Source organism: Xenopus tropicalis, chromosome 9 (genome assembly GCF_000004195.4).
Source record: "Xenopus tropicalis strain Nigerian chromosome 9, UCB_Xtro_10.0, whole genome shotgun sequence".
Classification (NCBI taxonomy): Eukaryota; Metazoa; Chordata; class Amphibia; order Anura; family Pipidae; genus Xenopus; species Xenopus tropicalis.
Window position 1 is genome coordinate 35,820,459 of NC_030685.2, and position 19,391 is coordinate 35,839,849.

The 19,391-nt window shown below is 38.1% G+C and overlaps 1 long non-coding RNA gene across 1 annotated transcript in view; it reads left to right on the forward strand.

The window, feature by feature from the left end:
• LOC116407672 overlaps window positions 1–19,391 on the forward strand; it is a 53,152-nt gene that overhangs the window by 14,913 nt on the left and 18,848 nt on the right. The gene's annotated exons all lie outside the window — the stretch shown is intronic.

Consider the following 19,391-nt stretch of genomic DNA (forward strand, 5'->3'; position numbering starts at 1 on the left):
TCGGCCGACTCGCCGATCGGACCAGTTTGAAAATTTTGATCGGGCGCCATAGAAGGCGCCTGACCAAAATCTCCCTTCAGCGCTGAATCGGCAGAAGGAGGTAGAAATCCTATTGTTTCTACCTCCTTACCTGCTGATTCAGCCCTGAATGGTGTGTGGCAGATCTGACAATGTTTCGTGCGACCGATGGTCGCACGAAACATCGTCAGATCGCCACGTGTATGGCCAGCTTTAGGACCAGTATTGGCAGCTGAAATCGGCCCTTGTATGACCTTAAGATGTTATTAATCCTTATAAAAGGCAAAACAATGCTACTGGGTTTATTTAACGTTTAAATGTTTTTTTAGAACACTTAGGGGCACATTTACTAATCCACGAATCCGAATGGGACAAATTTGGATTAGAAACGAACATTTTGCGACTTTTTTGTATTTTTTGCAATTTTTTCGTCTGCGTTACGACTTTTTCGTAAATTGTTGCGACTTTTTCGTAGCCGTTACGACTTGCGCGAATTGTCGTGACTTTTTCGTAGCCGTTACGATTTGCTCGTATATTGTTGCGACTTTTTCGAATTGAGCGCTCGTAAATGGCGGGCAAACCTTTCAGACTTTGCATGATTTTGGAAGCCTCCCATAGGACTCAATGGCACTCTGCAGCTCCAACCTGGCCCAAGGAAAGTCACGATACTGAAGCTTGAATGAATCCGAAACTTTCATACTCGGTGCGACGGCTACGAAAAAGTCGCGACAAGTCGCGCAAGTCGTAACGCTACGAAAAGGTCACGACAATTTATGAAAAAGTCGTAACGGCTACGAAAAAGTCGCGACAATTTACGAAAAAATCGCAAAATACCGATCATTACGAAAAAAACACATTCGGGCGCTTTTCGGACGTTCGTGGCTTTGTAAATGTGCCCCTTAAAGTATGGAGATCAAAATTATGGAAAGATCCCTTATCTAGAAGACCCCAGGTCCTGAGCTTTCAGGATAGCAGATCTCATACCTGAATAATATTTAAAAAAAAATTAGTGGCTTTAAAGTAATTTCTTTATATTATTGAAAATAAATGTAGTGTTTGTTTATCCATTTCTGTTATCTTGTTCTGACTCCTCAATCAATAAAACAGAAAAAAGATCTCTTGACTGTTGGCTTCAGGAGTCAGACTCAGCAGTGCAGAAAATATTTACAGCCAGGCAGATACTGTTTTAATACTAATTACATTTAGAGATCATTTTAAAACCATTAAAAATGTTTAGTTATGTATGCTGAAAGCTGCTTAGAATTACATTTACTTTCAATATGTACAAAACAGTTGGGTGGGGTTTACTTTTAACTTACATTTTATCATTATTATTAAATATATATTGTATTTGTAAAGTGCCAACACATTCAGCAGTACTGTACAGGAGATGGCTGGATACAATGAATATACAGATTACATACAAAGAACAAAAACTGATACAAGGACTAAAGAAACAGCTTGCAATCTAAGAATGTTAGCCTTTAGATGTTGGTTTTTGTTGTTCAAACCTAGCAGGGGTGTAAATTGCCATCTGTAACCGCCTTGGGATGTCTTTATTACATATTGGCAGTGGTGTGCAAAAAACACGAAGTACTTAAATGTGATGGAGCCGATTATTGGGATATGAGTGGATGAAAAATGAATTTGAACTTCTTTAAGGGAGTGAAAGGGTGTAGAGTATCCAGAATATTAAAGAAGGAGCCTTATTCATGCTGAAAACTCTCAGCTATGTATGAGGGGAAGTTCCTGACACAGTCACGCACATACTGCTTGGCTGTGATATACGGGAGTCCTTCAGAAATGATATTGTCAGCACTTCACAGGCCGGTTTTTCAGTTGTCTCTCACATACAGTCCCCTATTCACTGTGCTGAGAAGATCTCACTTGTTTGTCTATAGAAATCTTACACAGAACAGAGAATGGTTTTAGCTGTAGCATTTGACATTAATGTACAAGAATGTTAAAAATACTCTCATGTTTTGTACACTAGCAGCTGAAATGTAGACATTGGCAGAATTGAACCCAGACAGAAACAGACTAGTTAGAATCTGGGTTTAGCTTGGGATTCACCCATATGAGGATGAGACTCTGTCTTTGTTACCTCAATATTGAGCAATAGTCTTACAACAGGACTTCTAGGATTATGTGAGCATGTAGTCAGTTTTATAAAGACAAAATGGCTTCCCTTGCCTAATGCACATTAATAAACATGGCATAAGACTCTTAGTTCAATATCTTTTTGTAGTTTACTGTATATTTCATGGCATAGCTCTCCTTGAATGCGTATAAATTGCACTATATGTCAGCTAATGTGAAATATACACATATCTGTGGGTCACAACAAAATGTCGTTTTTATATACCAGCTCCAGCCTAGGTGTTTAGCATCTCTGTAATAGTAATGATCCCGGCCTTCAAAGTTGCAAGCTTTGTATTATGATTTTATTCTATATATACAGTATTTGCCCCTAAGCTCAGGTAACTGACAGCAACACATAACATGTGCAGTGAATCAGCAGAAAAGAAAAGGGGGAGCTACTGGGGGTATCTTTGGTGGCACAGATCTTCACTACTAAAAATATAATGTGCAGCATTTGGAGCATACTCCTAAGCTTTAGTTCACCTTTAAGGCACAAAGGGCAAATACAGATCTGCTGCTGGGAGCTGCTATACCAGCTAGTGATTGTAAGGCTCTATGTAAGTGGCAAGATCTGTGCCATCTTGCTGAGTTACCAGTATGACTGCAAATTTTAATAGGGTGCAAGAGCCACAAAGAGGTTTTGTAGTCTTTGTTGTGTTATATTAGTATATGTACACAAAAAGTGTGTGTATTTACAATTTGCTTAAGAAGCAATAAAAGAAAATTTCTACCAGTGTGTATAAGGCCTAAAGCTACACAGTGCGTAATTTACAGGGCCAGCCTGACCATTTATACTCCAGGCCACATTTACTGTGCCCCAGGACCCCACTTGACAGAAACTATGTATTCACATGCCACAAATGCATCACCCTCCCTAGTACAAGCTTCAATAAACTTCAACCAAACATATTTATATGCAAGAAGGGACATCTTTCCCTTTTTTCTACCAAATATTTGCTCCTCTGAGCTGTATAGTGGCAGTTCCACAAATCTTAAATTGAATTTGTAGTAATCCTATATAGCCTTTAACCATCATACATAAATAATTAAAAAGCTATTTACACTATATGGCCAAAAATAGCTGGATTCCTGCCTGTACAACATCTCTTTCCCAGGGCTTAGGATATTGGCCCCCCTTCTTTATAATCCACTGGGGGTTGTGGTGGACCTGAACTGCTAGAAGTATATAAATGAATATACTGTTTATGTTGATAAAACTGGGATAAATATGTGCAGCAAATTTCAATGACTATAAATGGACATAACTGAGACAATGACTCAGATTCAGTAAAGGTTGACATTTCTTATTTTTAAAACCTTTCTTTAAAAATGTATCTGGACACCTTCCTGTCCAACATCTTATCCCATAGCCACCATCATTTATATGAAGTTGGTCCTCCATTTGTTGCTATAACAGCTTCTTTCTTTCTGAGTAGACTTTCCGCTAGTTGCTGAAACAACCATAAAAATATTAGGGAGATTGGTTGTTGACTTTAGGTATCAAGTTTGGCTCACTGTTAGAGTTAAAGCTTATCCCCTAGGTGGTCACTTGGATTGAGATCAGAGCTCAGTGCCATCTTTGCAAACCTATTCTTTATGGACCTTTCATTGTGCTTGGGGGCGTTATTACGCCACCCAAGGAAGTTTCCACAAATTAGTAAGCATGAAATTGTCAATGTATGTCATTGTATGTTCCCTTAATGTTTGCTTTCAGGGGAACAGGAGTCCTAGCTCAAACCATGGAGATGCAACAGACTATTATTCTTCTTCTACCAAACTTTACCGTAGGCATTATGTATTTTGATATATAGTTTTATACAGGTGCCTGCCAAAGCTAGACTTTTCCGTCAGACTACCACATGGTGAAATGCAATTTCTCACCACTATAGCCGACACCTTGCATTGGTAACATGGTAATGGTTTGTTTGCCTTTGAACACAAATAAGAAAAACAAGTGTTTGTAGAAAGCTTCTGGCGATAGTATGGAATTCAGCTGTGAGTGTTCCAGCTGAGGACATGTCATTTTAGATGGAGTGTTGGGATACTTTTGGCCATATGCAGTGGTGTAACTATAGAGGAAGCAGACCCTGCTGTCACGGATGGGTCCTGGGGACAGGGGGGGCCCTTGCTTCCTCTATAGCTCTAAGAAGGAAATGGGCAGGTGGGTGGAGGGAGGGCCAGGTAGGTGTGCACTGGGCACCTCTGAAGTTTTTTTTCTGTGTGGAAGGTGGTGGACTGTTGTATGGGATCAATTATCCCAAAACCCATTATACAGAAAGCTCTGAATTATGGGTAGGCCATCTCCCATAGAGTTCATTTTAATCAAATAATTTTAAAAATTATTTCCTTGTACTTAATGGTAACTAGTTACATGTATTTTGGGCTGTAAAATGCTAATTTTATCAACTGAACTACGTATCCCTACATCCTCAACTAGCCTCTGGAGGGTTTTGAGTTTGACATCCCTGATCTAATTTCATAAATTATGTCCTATGGAAAAAAAAACCCTCCTTTGCTTAGCGCAAGTTATATATAGAAAGGATTTTGTTTCAGAAAATTCTGAAATGAATGCACCAATCTGATACAACATTTCCTGCAGGTCTCCTGCTGTTGTTGAATTACAGCTCAAATCACCGAGAGTGCAGGCTGCCGCCTTTCTGTGCCTAGCCTTTACAACTTCTGTGCCATCCAAAGAATTTGATTACAGTGGTCAAACAGACATCCATAAGTCACCAATCCCCCTCTCACTGTCATAGCCTTCCCCCGGCTGGGCCGTCTACATTACAAAGGGCCCATGAGGTAGATTCTTCCGGCCACGGGGTAGACTGCTTTAAAAGTTCTAAATGACTGGGAGCATGGAAATTCAGGACAGTACTTGGACTTTATGGGCCCAAGGCTAATGTCACATTCCTGGATCTGTGCCAGAAACATTTGGTGGTTGGTGGCTATGTACAAGTGAACCTGGTCTTTTTTTTAGAGAATTCTATGGGGCTTATTCTCATATATCTTTGATAAATGCGCATCATCAGTTTTATTATATATGGTTTTTGTATAAAGTAAAACATGTATTCATTTCTGTGGGTGCCTGGCAGCAGCGGTGGCCAGTGAAGTCATTCAGCAACAGCAGTTACAGATCAAGTTGACCAATAAAATATATTCAATTAGAAGGTGCAATTCTTGGTGAAAGTGAATTGACCGAAGGCAGCAAACCAAAAAGTAGTCAGAGTGGGAAAGTCCAAACTGCAATCTGGTCAGGGTATATTGGCAACCTCAGAATAGTTACAGACAGAATAATTACACGTAATCCTGGTGTTTAGGGCGCCTACTCAGAATTAAACACACTAAATCAGCATCAGAAGTGGATCTGCTCTCTCCTGGGGGCCCAAGACATTGGACAGCCAGCCTCTCCATAATCTGCTGGGACCTGAACTACTCCAAATATATAAATTGATATACTATTTATGTTGACAAAGATGAGAGGAATGTGTGCAGTAAATCTGAATGGCCATAAATGGACATAAATGAGACAAAGGCCCAGATTCACTGTAGATTAACTTTTCCTTATTTTAATTCTTAATTATAAAGTTTCTTAAAAATATAAACATTTTAGAAAGGAAAATGGAGAGTTTTAATTGGTTCAAATTTCCAGCATTAATAACACAGACTATTTAAAAATGACAGGGACATACATTGTATTGTGGGCAAAAAATACTGTACATTGTGAGTACTGAATGTTAAAACATTAAAAACATCCATTGAATTTATTTAAGGTTAAGAATTGTCACCAACCATAGCACATAGACCAGCGCAGCACATATAGCAAGATATATGTCAGTGGGTGCAGCAGCTTGGCCTCTTTTTAATGAAACTTGCTTTTTCAGGTCTGACTGGTGTTATTTTTGATGTTTATATCACTTACATGTTTATATCACAGGTTTTTAAGTTTAGTGAATAAAGTAATAAAACTTTCAGAGGTAATTTAATCCCAAAGCAACATTAATACCAAAATGTTCAGCAATTTGGAGTTCATTATTCCAGGGAGAATAACAATAACAATTTTAAACACTAAACAAGTGGTAATTTTTACCGCTGTTTAATGAAACTGCCCATATAATGTTCTACACTCCTTTCTTTCCTCTCAATAAAAACAATTATAGCATTAACCCTCTCCCTAAATCACTGCCAATTTGCACATGCCCTTCAGTTGTTTGGCTTTTAATTAAAGGGTTTATTCACCTTTAAATTAACTGTTAGTATGATGTAGAGACTTCTATTCTGAGACAATTTGCAGTTGGTTATCATTTTTTGTTATTTGCAGCTCTCCGGTTTGGAATTTCAGCAGCAAACTGTTTGCTAGTGTCCAGTTTAACCTAGCCTAAGCTAGGCCTAAATAGAAAGATAAGAAATAAAATGTAACAATAAAAATAAAATTGTAGCCTCGCAGAGCAATAGTTTTTCCAAAAGGTGGAAAAGAGTCAGTAGAGGAAGGCAAATAACTCAAAATCAATTGAAAACATGACCATTCTATAACATACTAAAAGTTAACCTAAAGGTGAACAATTCTTTAAGCATTTGGTGTTATAGCCTTCCAGTCTGGCAATTAAACTGTTGTTAAACAGACTGAAGGTGTGCATAGTGCGTAATGCAAACATATTTCACAGTATTGTACAAAAGATACAGATTGCATACAAATATTGTCTAATAAAGGGGAAAAGATGGCCCTGCTCAATAGAACTTGTAATCTAAATGTAATAGGAGTAGGAGAGGGCTGGAAAAGAAGGTAAGCAAAAAAAAAAATATATAATCTCATTCTTAGTATTAGTAGTGGTTGTATGGGGTTACTGCCCCATTGTGTAACACAACTGGAAACAGTAAATAATGCTGTTAGAGCTTTTTGTGCATGCAGAGAATATTTTAACAACGTTTGCTTTACAGGTACATTTTGAACGCCAACTTTCTCAAGTTAGCATTCTATTCAGGGTCTGTTCATAGGCCCTCTCCTCTGCCTGTGCCACCCCATCAAGATTTGGAGTAAGGAGGCAGAGGTCATGCAATGCAGCATGCGTGGGGGGGAGGGGGGTAGGGCAGGGGTGCGTACATCGGGGGGGGAGACCTTCCAGATTGTGAGGGGGGCCCTTCAAGTCGCAGCCCCGGTGGGCCACAACTGCCCCAGTCTGTTGCTGATTCTATGTGGTTGTGTTAAAGCCCAAAATAATGACTAGGCCAGGAGGAAAATTCAGTCCCCCAGTCAAGAAGGCAGAGCACTGTGCTGTAGATATGATGTGTGCTGTGTGTAGGATTTTGGACTGAAACAAAGAGAGTTGGTAACTATGTGGCAGTTGTTGCCTGGGTAACAATTCCATAATGTTTCCCTCTGTTTTCTAAAGTTTTGGTTGAAATGTTGAGTGAAATTATAATGCACTGTTAACCTAAGGCATAATCTACCCCATATTGTAAATTGTAAGAATATTAGAAGTCATGTTGGGGCATTTCATATAAAGAAGCTGACTTCAGTTATGTTTGTACTATAAAGTTAGGGGTGCAGCATTTTTATAGCACACAAATTGAACGAGTCATGTGATATAAATTATGCCACTAAACTCTGATTATAACTGATGCAATGACTAAGCCCTGTTAAGGATATAATTTACACTATGCATTTTGTTTGTTATAATTATACGTTAAACACTAGAGAACAGTCATTTTTCAATGGCCCAGACTGTAAATGATATCCATAGAAATTCTGCGTGCTTCATAACTTACAGAAACAGGCAAAAATGTATCCAGACCAGTAAAAAATAAGTCAATAGAAAATGCAATAGATCATTAAGAAGTGTGTCTTCTGAATTTTGGCAAAAGGAAATGTTTTTAAAGTTCATTTAAATGTGAACTACCCATTTCAAAGCTTTTGCTCCTATCATTCAAAATATATATATTAGTCCAAGATGTAGGCAACCTTGTGTTGTCAGCTATGCTGGTATTCTCAGTGCTGAAGATGTGTGTATTTGAGTTTTCTATCCAATTTCTTCAGTGTACCAGCATCAAAAAAACTCCCTGTTCATTAGACCTCAGATATTTCTGGCCCTGTTCTTGACTAGGTAGACTGAAGATCCTGCCGAGCTGGGCTGTACCCTAACTAGGGGCCACCCCAGTAACTTAAAGAAACAGTATACCAATTTTACGCTGTTATAATTAATAGGGCTTGTGCTAAACATAAGTATTGTCTGTTGTTTTAATTAGTAGATACCTATGTTTTTTGTTATTTCCTGCACTAAACAGGGCACAATTTAAAAAACTAAAGTCAAAATCTACTTTCCCAAAGAGCAAAGCCAAACAAAACAACAGTCCACTGAGTAGCTTTCTGTATAATGAGCTGCTTTTTATGTAAAAATATAACAGGCTATACCTGGGGGTGGGAAGGGTTTATTAATACGGAGGCTTCTCAGTAGGCTGCTGGTTTGCTCTTTGGGATCAGAAAAAAGTAGAATGTGGCTTTACTTTCATGTTCAAATTTTGCCCTGTTTAGAGCAAGAAATCATAGTTATTTCCTAATTAAAACAATAAGCAAAAAGTATTTTCATTAGTCCTATTAATTGAACCTTAGGCAAATTCTTCACAGATCCCCTTTTTATGTCCGGCTAATAGATAATCATTTTCTTTAATAAAGGTAAAATCTCAGAAATAAATAGCATCAAAGCAGTGTATTGCTGTAATATTAGCTTGTGATCACTGGAGTAAATGAGCCCCAGAAGACATCACAGGATATAAGTATATTCAGGTTAAAACTTATTACTGAGTTACCTCTTTAAATTCATATTTAAAGACCTTGCAGAAGTTCTGTATTGATTCAAACACAAAACAGCAAATATTCAGTGCTTCACAATAAACATATGCTCCCTCATCAAGACCCGCTAAACCACATTTTATCAGTTATGATATTCTATGTACTGTGATTTTTGGCTGGCTGGGAAAGAGAATTTTCTCTACATAGTGTAGAACAGCACTTTAAAGGGGCACTGAAACATTGCTATAAACTACATTTTCTATCACTCATCCTTTCAACAGCCCAGGTATCCCAGTTCTTTATGCCTATGATGTGCATTTATTTGTTTTATTTTTTCCATATATATATATTTCATAGCAGCCCCAAGCCAGTGTGGTAAGCAAAAGTGGCAGGCTACAACTAGTGTGTACCTCCTGCCTGTGGGCTCTAATTTTGGGAATGCAGTGCTGGAAACATTGCATTTAGATACAATAGACCCTGGGCTCAGATAGCTGTGGGTATCACTTTAAATATTTGTAATTCCATGTAAAGAGTTTTACATTTACAGCATACTTTCTCCTTAAAAGATGTGTGGATGTAAGTGTAAATAGCAAAAAAAGGTGTAAATATTTTAGCTGCTAATAAGGGTTCATAACAAGTTTCTAACAAGTTAGGGAATGATTAGCATATAAATAAATATGTTGTCTTATAAGTGCAATTTGCCTTTAAGGTTGAAAAGAAAGTTTATTTGTTATACGGTCATTAGGAAAGAGGCCAGGCTTGTGCCCTGGTACTGCTGCTGCTTCCTCTTGGTATTAGCGCTGCCACTCAGGTTAATGAACTAATTACCATTATTAAAGCCAGCAGTATGTGGGTACTCCAGGGTGCAAGTCTGACATTGATTGGTCTGTGCCTATGTGACAGAACTGCATATAAACAGGACAGAATATTACTTAAAAGCATTTAATGTACTTTTTTGTATGTCGCATCATTCTGTCCTTTGGATACAAAGCATAATTTAGAGAAAAGATCTTTTCATTATCTTTTGCACCAACACAAGCAGTGATTACCATGATCCTAAATATGTGTGTTGTAGTATGGGTGTCTCATGCCTGGGCCTTTATTTATTAATATGGTTTTGTTTAGCAACAAGAAATGCAGTGCTCAACTTGCTTAAGTTCTCGGTGAGAGTACCAGGTGTTGAACTGCTAGACCCAAACTGCCTTAGGTCATATACACAGAATATGTAGTGAAAAATGAGCACTGGATAAGTGATTATCAATGCCAAAAAGTGCTTTATTGGCTCAAAGTGGTATAAGGACGTCCACTATACCACTATGAGCCAATAAAGTACTTTTTGGCATTGATAATCACTTATGCAGTGTGCTGCTGATTTTTTACTGCGTAAGGCTTTGTTTAGGACACATATGTTTCAATGTGTCTGATGGGTGTTGCATTTCTGAATCAACCAAATGTAACTTGTTGGAAATATACCGGTACCCGTTATTTATATGTTATAACATAGATAGCTGTGCCAAATGGGAGTAAGTAAATATTACTTTAATTAACCCTTTTTTCTTCTAACACTGGTTTTCGTGCTATAAACCATTTTCATAAATAAGGTGTCCCCTGTTAATGGAGCTCATACCCACATCTACCTTGAGCAGGTGTTAAGGGCTCCTTTTTAGCATGGCCTATAGATACGTTCTGTTGTGCAGTTGAAATATGTGCAAGCAAATGCATGAAAATGTATGCCCATGTCCTGTCTAGGAGTTGCCCCTTATTTTCCAGGCACAAAATATACACATTTGCACATTATTTATTAACCAGCACAATTGGAGTGAGTGTAATATTAGTAAATGAACTTGTGTCTGTTAACATTTATATTCATATAACCAATCTCCTCAAAAGAAATCCTTATTTACACTCCCCCCACTAAGCAATGGCTACCCCCATATATCTCCAGGGCTTTTAACACTCCAGTCGATTTGGGAGACCAATATATTTGTTTAGTGTGCAAAGACGCAGGGGTCTAGTTAAAACTTCTCTCTGTACAATGTAAACACCAAAATACATTGTTCCCTGATGAAAGAAAATGTAAATTCTAAGCAACTTTCCAATCTATAGTAATTAAAAAGTTTGTATCAGAAGCCAGCTGATTTTCAGTCCTGTCCTGGCCGAAGGAGAGTTGGTGTCAGAGCCAGTGTTTATTGGAAAGTTGCTTAGAATGAATGTATTATTGGGATTACAGAATGAAAATTAAATTGGGCAAGTCCTGAAATTTTTGGAAATGTGGTTAAAATAATTTGAATTTAATGAAGCTACACTCAAGGTCTTCATGTGTTGCACCAATGGACACTTCTCTTAGCAAGTTGCCATCATGAAGCAGATTCTGTTTGATAATTCAGTGTTTCCATGGTTGTAAAGGGGTTAATAAGCAGCAGGAAAGTTGAAGGAATATATTAACAAGAGAAAGATACATATGCTTCTTCCCCCAAAGCATGCTGAGCAAATTCCTCTGTTATTTTTGTACTTTGTCTGCGCTGAATATTTTAAACTCACACATTAAGGATTCAAGGGAATGCATTTTAATATCAATGGGCTGATGGAACTTAAGGACTCTAGATCCCTTGCTAGTTGAATCCATTTTAGATCTATTGATAATCTAAACAGCATTTATATGGATCCAGCCTTATATAATCATACTCATGGTGACTTGCAACTGTAGCGAAAATCTGATTTGCCTAAATCATTCTGATATTGGCACAGTTGTTAGCAGATAAGTTGCTTTGTGCATAAAAGCACATATTGCAGTTTATTGCCAGATGATTTGGGCAGCATTTACTTAACCATCATTTTTATACTTTAATATATTTTATTTAAATAGCAACAGCATATTCTGCAATGCTTCATAGAGATTATACATCATTCTCCTCAGTCCCTCCCCCAGTGGAGAGCTTACAATCTAAGGTTTCTATCAAACATAATGCAGCAGAATGAGAGAGACAGAGTTTGTTGTTGCAGTCTGCAGATGAAGATGTGCTGCAATATTTGAATATAGATTTTTATTTAGGCATGAGATCTGTTATCCAGAATTCTCTGACATACAGTAATGACGTCCTATAGAGTCCTGTTAAAGCAATTGTACTTTTTTGCTTTTTCTGTGTGTGAAATATGCATGATGTTGTCTAAGCTTTATAATGCCAAGCTGATAGCAAAACAATTCTATTTTTAATGTTTAAATGTCTTTGCTATTGATATCTGGAAGATATATATTGGACTGACAGTTCAGAAGATGCACTGATACGCATTCCATATATACTTGGAAAAAAGCACTAAATTGCGCCTCATAGCAAATTAATTTTAGGGTTCCCAAAATTCCTTAGTAGCAATATAGGTATATAGAACCTGCTCATTAATTAAGGCCCACTGCTGCCGTAGTGTCTGCTTCCTCTATATTTACGCCCCTGCTAGCACTCAAGTTAGAAAGTGTTGGTGTGTGTTTGTGGTGAGATACTCCACCTAGAAAGCATGTGTGTTTTTGTGCTGAGAGCCTGGCACTCCATCTGGAAGGTGTGTGGGTGTTTATTTGTGCTGTGAGACTGGCACTGCAGTAAGATAGATGGTGTGGGTATTTGTGCTTCATACTCTGCACATATAAGCAGACAGGATCTAAAGATGGGAAAAGCATGCTTACACATAGCATGTATCTCAATGGAAAGGGTATCTAAAAGAAGGAAAGCTTTACAGGAAAGGGTTGTCAAGTCACCTCATTAGCAACTCTCATAGGAAAGCATGGGTGCCACTAAGGTCCAACCATTTGGACTAAGTTGATGTTATAAAATCAAGTTTGATCACACCCAAAACGGAAATTTAAAAGAGCCTACTTTCATTATGCACATAATAAACTGAAGTTATAAAAATCCTAAAGGAAATATCTTAAAAAATTACATAAATGTGATTACATGTTATTATTGTTAGCTAAATTCACAGTATACATAACCTTAAATTGTATGACAGCCTTTCTTTGGTGTTGCTCCCTCTCCTCAGCTGCTAAATGAGAGAATTATGTACTGAGGTGGCACCTCCTGCGTATTTATTTAACTCTCTGTCCACCGGCCCATCAGCCCTTAGAGAGACCTACTGTTTAGCAACATAAACTGCAGAAGTACTTAGATAAGCAGTCTAGAGAAAACTGTCAAATTTTATTTATTACTAAATGACTGATGAATGATTAAACTAAAAACAAAATAAGCTGTGACCCATCCCACCTAGCTGCATAGCAATGGAATGACTGACCCACAATGCTGAATAAAAGGTCAGTTATGCAGGTGGAAAAGGGAGTTCCTCATAGCAACTGGTGCTTGTGCTACATGAAGCACATCAGTACATGAATGAGGAGGGCAAGAGGTCCCGGTGGAATTTTCATCTGGGTGGATGTGATGGAGGTACAGCCCATTTTGTATTTATGTAAGGCATGTATGCATTCCTTTAACTATATAGTGTTTCTTATGCACACAGTGTGGTGCATTTTGTGTAACTGAACAGTTATCTCTATATGTAGAATCACTCCTAGTACTTTTGGTGGCTGGGAAGTTCCATACTTTTGCAAAAAGGCCCCATGTTGGGCTTGTGTTAAAGGTAAGCTCATATTAAGTGCAGCTTGAAATTTGATGATGTGTTTAAGGCATTAAAATTTACACACAGAAGCACAAAATTAGTTTAATGCAGCTCTCCAGAGTGGTCCCAAAACTAATACCTCATAATGAACCATGGGACTTACAGGACTTCTGTCTTTCCAACATTGTCTTTAAGAAACTTTTTTATCCTTACTGCCACTGAGCGCTGCATTCGTATGATGTTTTTTTTATGCCTAACACTGCCTTTAAAAGCATACTGAATCACTAATATCCGTTATTAATGTGTTTGATCAATGATGGGTAAGATTGTGTGCATTGTGTTTTGTGGTTCCCTTATTTCCTTGTTTAAAAGCTAAAAAAGAGTCAACACCGTTATTGTTATGGTGTATGTAGTTGTGTAGTAAGCTCTGCCATGCCAACTTGGCTTGGAATTACAAAATGGTTGCCAAACTCTGCATAGCACAGATCTGTTTCAGAGTATCAGAGACAGCAGACCTAGTGGCTGCTGGGAGCTTAGAAGGACAGAGGGCAGTGTCAATATTCTCTAAGAGGGTAAAGTAATAACCCCATATCAACCGGTCAGATGTTTGATTTCATGCAGTGGGCCCAATGATTGTTTGCTATACAAGAACAAGATTGCACCTGTTATTAAATTACTTTTGCATATGCAAAATAAAACTTCATCGAGGTTTTGGGGAGGGGGTAGCTGTAAAGATTTCCTGCCTGCAGCATTTAGAGAATATGTGCAGGCAGAGTGCTGCATGTATGTAGAATACTTTTTGTAGCATTGGCGGCACGCTGAAAATCCATTTGCCTGGGGATATTGTGAAACAATAATAATAATTCAGCAGCTTTCTGAGTCAATGCACAAAAGTGAATACTTCTAAATCCCCACCCTGCTACTAGGAGACTTAGGGTTAAGAAAAAGAGCAAGTTATTTTCTAGTTCAGTCCAAATATTTTTGTTCAAATAGGCGACAATAAAAATATCTGTTCTTTATGTGTTTTTATTACATATGAAAACTAACTTGGCAATGGGCAGAAAATATGCAGAGAATGTATTTTGAACAGAAGATGTGCCAATTTATAAAGGAGGGAATTTTTTAATGCTGTTTCACTCGAGGAAGCCGGGTGTAGGTGCACAATGAAGAACCAACAAGTACAAGGCCTTACAGGCGGTACAAACAGCCTGTTCCCACTGGCACTCCCTAAATCTTGTATCTGAATGATATGCAAGTTAGGTGATGGGAAAGGGGCAGGAGGGAAACGCCTATGTGCCACCGCCCACCCCTAAGGAATACAGCTTTGCCAAATGCAGACTGTATTCATGGAGGGGGTGTGGCTATTCTTCAAGGTGTCAAGCTCAAAAACCTTTGCAAATTACTCCATTTATTTCCACTTTGTGCCCTTTTTTCCTGCAGGTCTGGACTAGGAGTAAAAATAGGCCCTGGCATCTCAAGCACAAAGCTGCCCAAACAGCCCCACAGGCCCACTAAATAGAGACTGTCTATGGCATCTTACATCAGCCCCTCTGGCATTTGCCAGAATCTACAGATTGCCAGTCCGGGCCTGCTTTCTTCTGTGCTGTATCTTGTTCTACTCTATTGCTATTTTTGAACCCCCAGTTATCTCTTTATCTGTTTCATTATCATATTTACCATTCTGATCTTTCTCTGTATTATTCTTTCATCTCTTTTTTATTGGAAAAGGAAATGTCAGAGTGCAGGCCAAATGGTTGTATGAAAAGAAGAGCAATAACTGTGCCCACCAAGCTTTGCTGGTGTTCTGGTAGGCCCAAAAATAACTTTTCTTTTTCCCTTCTTTGATTTTTCTGATCCCATGGTCCATGTCCAGTTCCCACTGACCAACCAGGCCCTTTTTACTATGTGAATATTACAACGTGAACATCATCCCTTACTAAGAATAAGTCTTTACTGTACTCTTTCGGTCCTATATAAGTTGGTCTGTATCTTCCACTAAGTATACTATGCCATCAGGAAATGCATAGGTAGTTCTACCTATGGGGGGGGGGGGGGGGGTGCCACACACCAATTCCCTTTTCTTTGGGTGTCAATGCTCCTTGGCCTGAATTTGTCCATAGAATGTGGGGAGTATTGTTCTAGTAATACAACACTCAGAACACTGCTTGACTTTTCCTTATAATACAAACAGCAATATTGAGTGTTCCTTATATACAGTGAGTTAGACTCTTCTTATAAGCACTAACCATATCTAGTGTTTCTTATACAATATTTAGTGTTTCTTATATATAATATGTATTGGAACAATAATCTGTCTTGTTATAATCAGCTACAATGTTTAAAATCTTCTTTTGAATTAGATGCACTAAAAGAAGCTAAATCTGAAATCTGTTATCCCATTCTCCAGTGCATATGAGAAGTCATGAGAAATCACACATTTTAACACTTTTAACACTTCAAAATGTGCTATCTTTCCTTCACATATACATGTGTTGTGCTATACCTGTTTGGACAAACAGAAGAATATGAACTGTCGACTGCCTAGTGCAGCTTAGCTTTCTTTTCTGCTACTCTGAACAGAGAAATTAAATATCTGCTTCTCTTTTATAAACAAAATCTTCCATTTTATCCAATGCCAAACACACATGCTCACACACACAGAGACCCAAACATGCCTAATAAGAGAACTGCAATTGAAAGCAATACATCACCATCTCTTCCTATTCTCTGCCCTGGTGATTCTGATTTTTAAAACTGAATTAATAGACTTGTGACAATGCATGGAAGCCTGACTTCTGCTACACTGTGTGAAAAGACTGAACAAAAGTGCAGAAAGGGACAGAAAAATAATACTTCAATAGCAATTTAATTTACAAGTTCATACTGAAAATGAATAGTTTATGTACGGTATATTAAAAAAGGCTTAGAATCACATTTTCTTTCATTAGGCACCATTGTATTGCATTGACACTTTCTGCACTGCTGGTTCTGTCTCCTGACACAATGTACAAGCCAGCTTTGCATGTGTAACAGGTAGAAGGAGGTACAAGGAAATCTTCTTTTTACCTTTCCTGCTGAACATCAGATGATCCTTCCCTGAAGGTATCTAAAAAATGTCGAAACATTGCTCTATTGGACATAAATGTTTATTGAACACAAATTAAGATACTTCCTTGGTAAAATGAAAGTACAGTAATAGGTAGCCTAATCACAGGTCAGGGTTAGAATAAGGGGTAGGCAGAAGAGGCATGTACTTAGGGCGCAATAGACGGAGGGGGCGTGTACATCTCCTACCTGCCTACCTTGAGTTCCATCCAGCTGAGAGTGCAGTGTTGTGATGCGCTCCCCCGTGTTCACATGGTATCAAACTCTCCCTTCTTCACATTTGGGCTGCATCTTCATGCACCCTCCAACCCTCATCAACTTTGCTTCTCCCACCCACTCCTCACCTCACAATGGGGGGGGGGGCATCTAGGGAGGGGTTGTGCCTTGGGGGCAACTGACAGTTGGCCTGGCTCTGCCACAGGTGCTAGCCCCAGTGTACCAGATATCTAAGGGAATAATTTGACTGCTACTTGGTTGCAAAACTTAGAAGCACCAAGGCAAAGAATAGAAAGGAAAGCAGTTACATTTACAAATAACTTAACAACCACTTTCTAAATTATTGGGGTTTCCTAATAAAATAGTCAAGAAAGGCTGTTACTATATAACAAATACATGTAATTAAGTTGCTGGGGGAAAAGGATTTAATACTAAACATTTACAGCAGCACTACCATGGCAATTAAGTACCAGGATCATCCCTGTGCACATTTTGTGTCCTCAGTGTGCATTACATAAAGGTCACATTTTTTCTCCCTAGTCTTTATTGCAGCAACATTAGATTAATTAGAATGTCATGTAATATTGCCCATTCTGTATTTTACTAAGCAAATGAAGATGTTGTGGTATATGGATATCCTCCTTGCTGTGTAGAACATCAGCACAGTAACCTGAAGTATAATTAGTAGCACAGGTAGGTCTGTTGGGATGTCTGGGCTGGCAGTGAGTCCCAGATGAATACATTAGTGCTGCCTTATCAGGATATCGCCGTCTGGCCTTTTTTGAAGCCAAGCGGGTGTTTGCTTGATGTAAAATCACTCTTGGTATTTGATAGTTAGAGGAAACCCTGGAGATAGGAAATGCTCTCGAGGGAAACTTGCCATTGTGCAAACACAGAAATAAGCTGCTGGAACAGTTTCTTGACTGAAACTACACAATTTAAATATAAGTCATAATGGTTTGTTTATACAGGGCTATCATTGTTGTACTATATCTTATTATTTTAGTTTTTAGTGGATTTTGAGCATGAACCCCAACTTTTCAGTATCTGGTTCACCAGCCCCCAAATTCCATGCTCTTTTATTAAAACAGAAATTTTTGGAATCCCTGTTATAACAGAGAGTGAGAGTTTTTAGGGGCATCTTTATCAAGGGATAAATGTAAGACTTCATTTATTTATAAAGACATCCTAAAAACAGAGAGCTGTGAAATTTTCATCTAGCAAACTCAGCTAGATGGAGCTATTTTCTATTTTTTCTATTTTCACCCTTTGATAAATATACCACTGAGTATCTAGCACAGTCATTAAACATTGAGGCAATTTTTGTATTAGTCCTGTAAGCATGGCAAACTTATGGCAAACATTGGCCCAGTTTTGCAAATTTTTGACCACACTGTATTATATTATAAGTAAGGGCTGGATTTCAGTCATAAAAATGGCATGTTCTGTTATGGAGTATATCTCCTAAGCACCCAAGGGTGCTGATACAAGGAGATCTTCATCACCTGGTGGAATATCTCCTCTCCCATGGGCATTGAAGTGCCTGACAATACCTGCTCCTTCACTTTATTTGGAATCCCAGGTTTAGCATTCAGAAATGCCTCCTTTAGCATTTTCAGGTGATTACCAGGGATTTCTGCTTGTAATGTATTTTACATGCAGCAATTCCACCAAAAGTGAAGGAGCAGGTAAAAAGCAGGCTCGTCATTGTCTAATCAAAACAATAAAATAGCCTTTTGGGGAATATGTTATTTCATTTTCCCTTGAAAAAGTGTTATTTTCAGTAAATACAGTTTTGTTTTTGCAGAATACATAAAAAGGTTAACAATCTATCTAATTTCAGTGTCTGCTTTTTATACACTATTGATTAAATATGGGTAGAGAGCCATACATATTATATTCAGTTCATTGACTTGTTGTTAGCTCAGTTTGGAAAAGGAATATATGAAATTACTTGAGGCACCCTGTTCCTATTAAATCATGGAGCCTATTCCATGGGAGACGGCAAATATTTTCGGCTTCAGGCTAGGTTAGCACATTGTTCTTGTCATTATTGGCAAACAAGATGTAAGTACCTCCGAAGGAACAAAGTAACAGCTAACTCCTACTCCTGATCAAGTCCTTCAAAATGGAAAACACTTTACAATTATGTCTGTTTTGCTGGTTTAACTGGTGTGTATTACTGCTCTAGTCCTTAAAAGACAAGAAAGTAATATTTTGAATGCCCATTGTATGTCACACTACCCGAAAACCCTGACTGTCTGATCTTTAATATGTGCAAAAACCTCGAAAACTCAATTGTAAAACTTTGGCATCTAAAAGCTTGCAAGTGAAGAAGTCAATAGGAGTTGCCCTAGACAAAGTCAAGCTATATTTTTAATTTGAGATTTTTTCGAGTTTGTAAATTCGAAAATTACAGGGTATTCGAGCTGTTTAATTCAAATGAGTTTACCATATAAATAAATAAGCAAACATTCCAGTTTTTTTAAAATGCGAGTTAATTGAATTAGGAGAACTCTCCAATTCA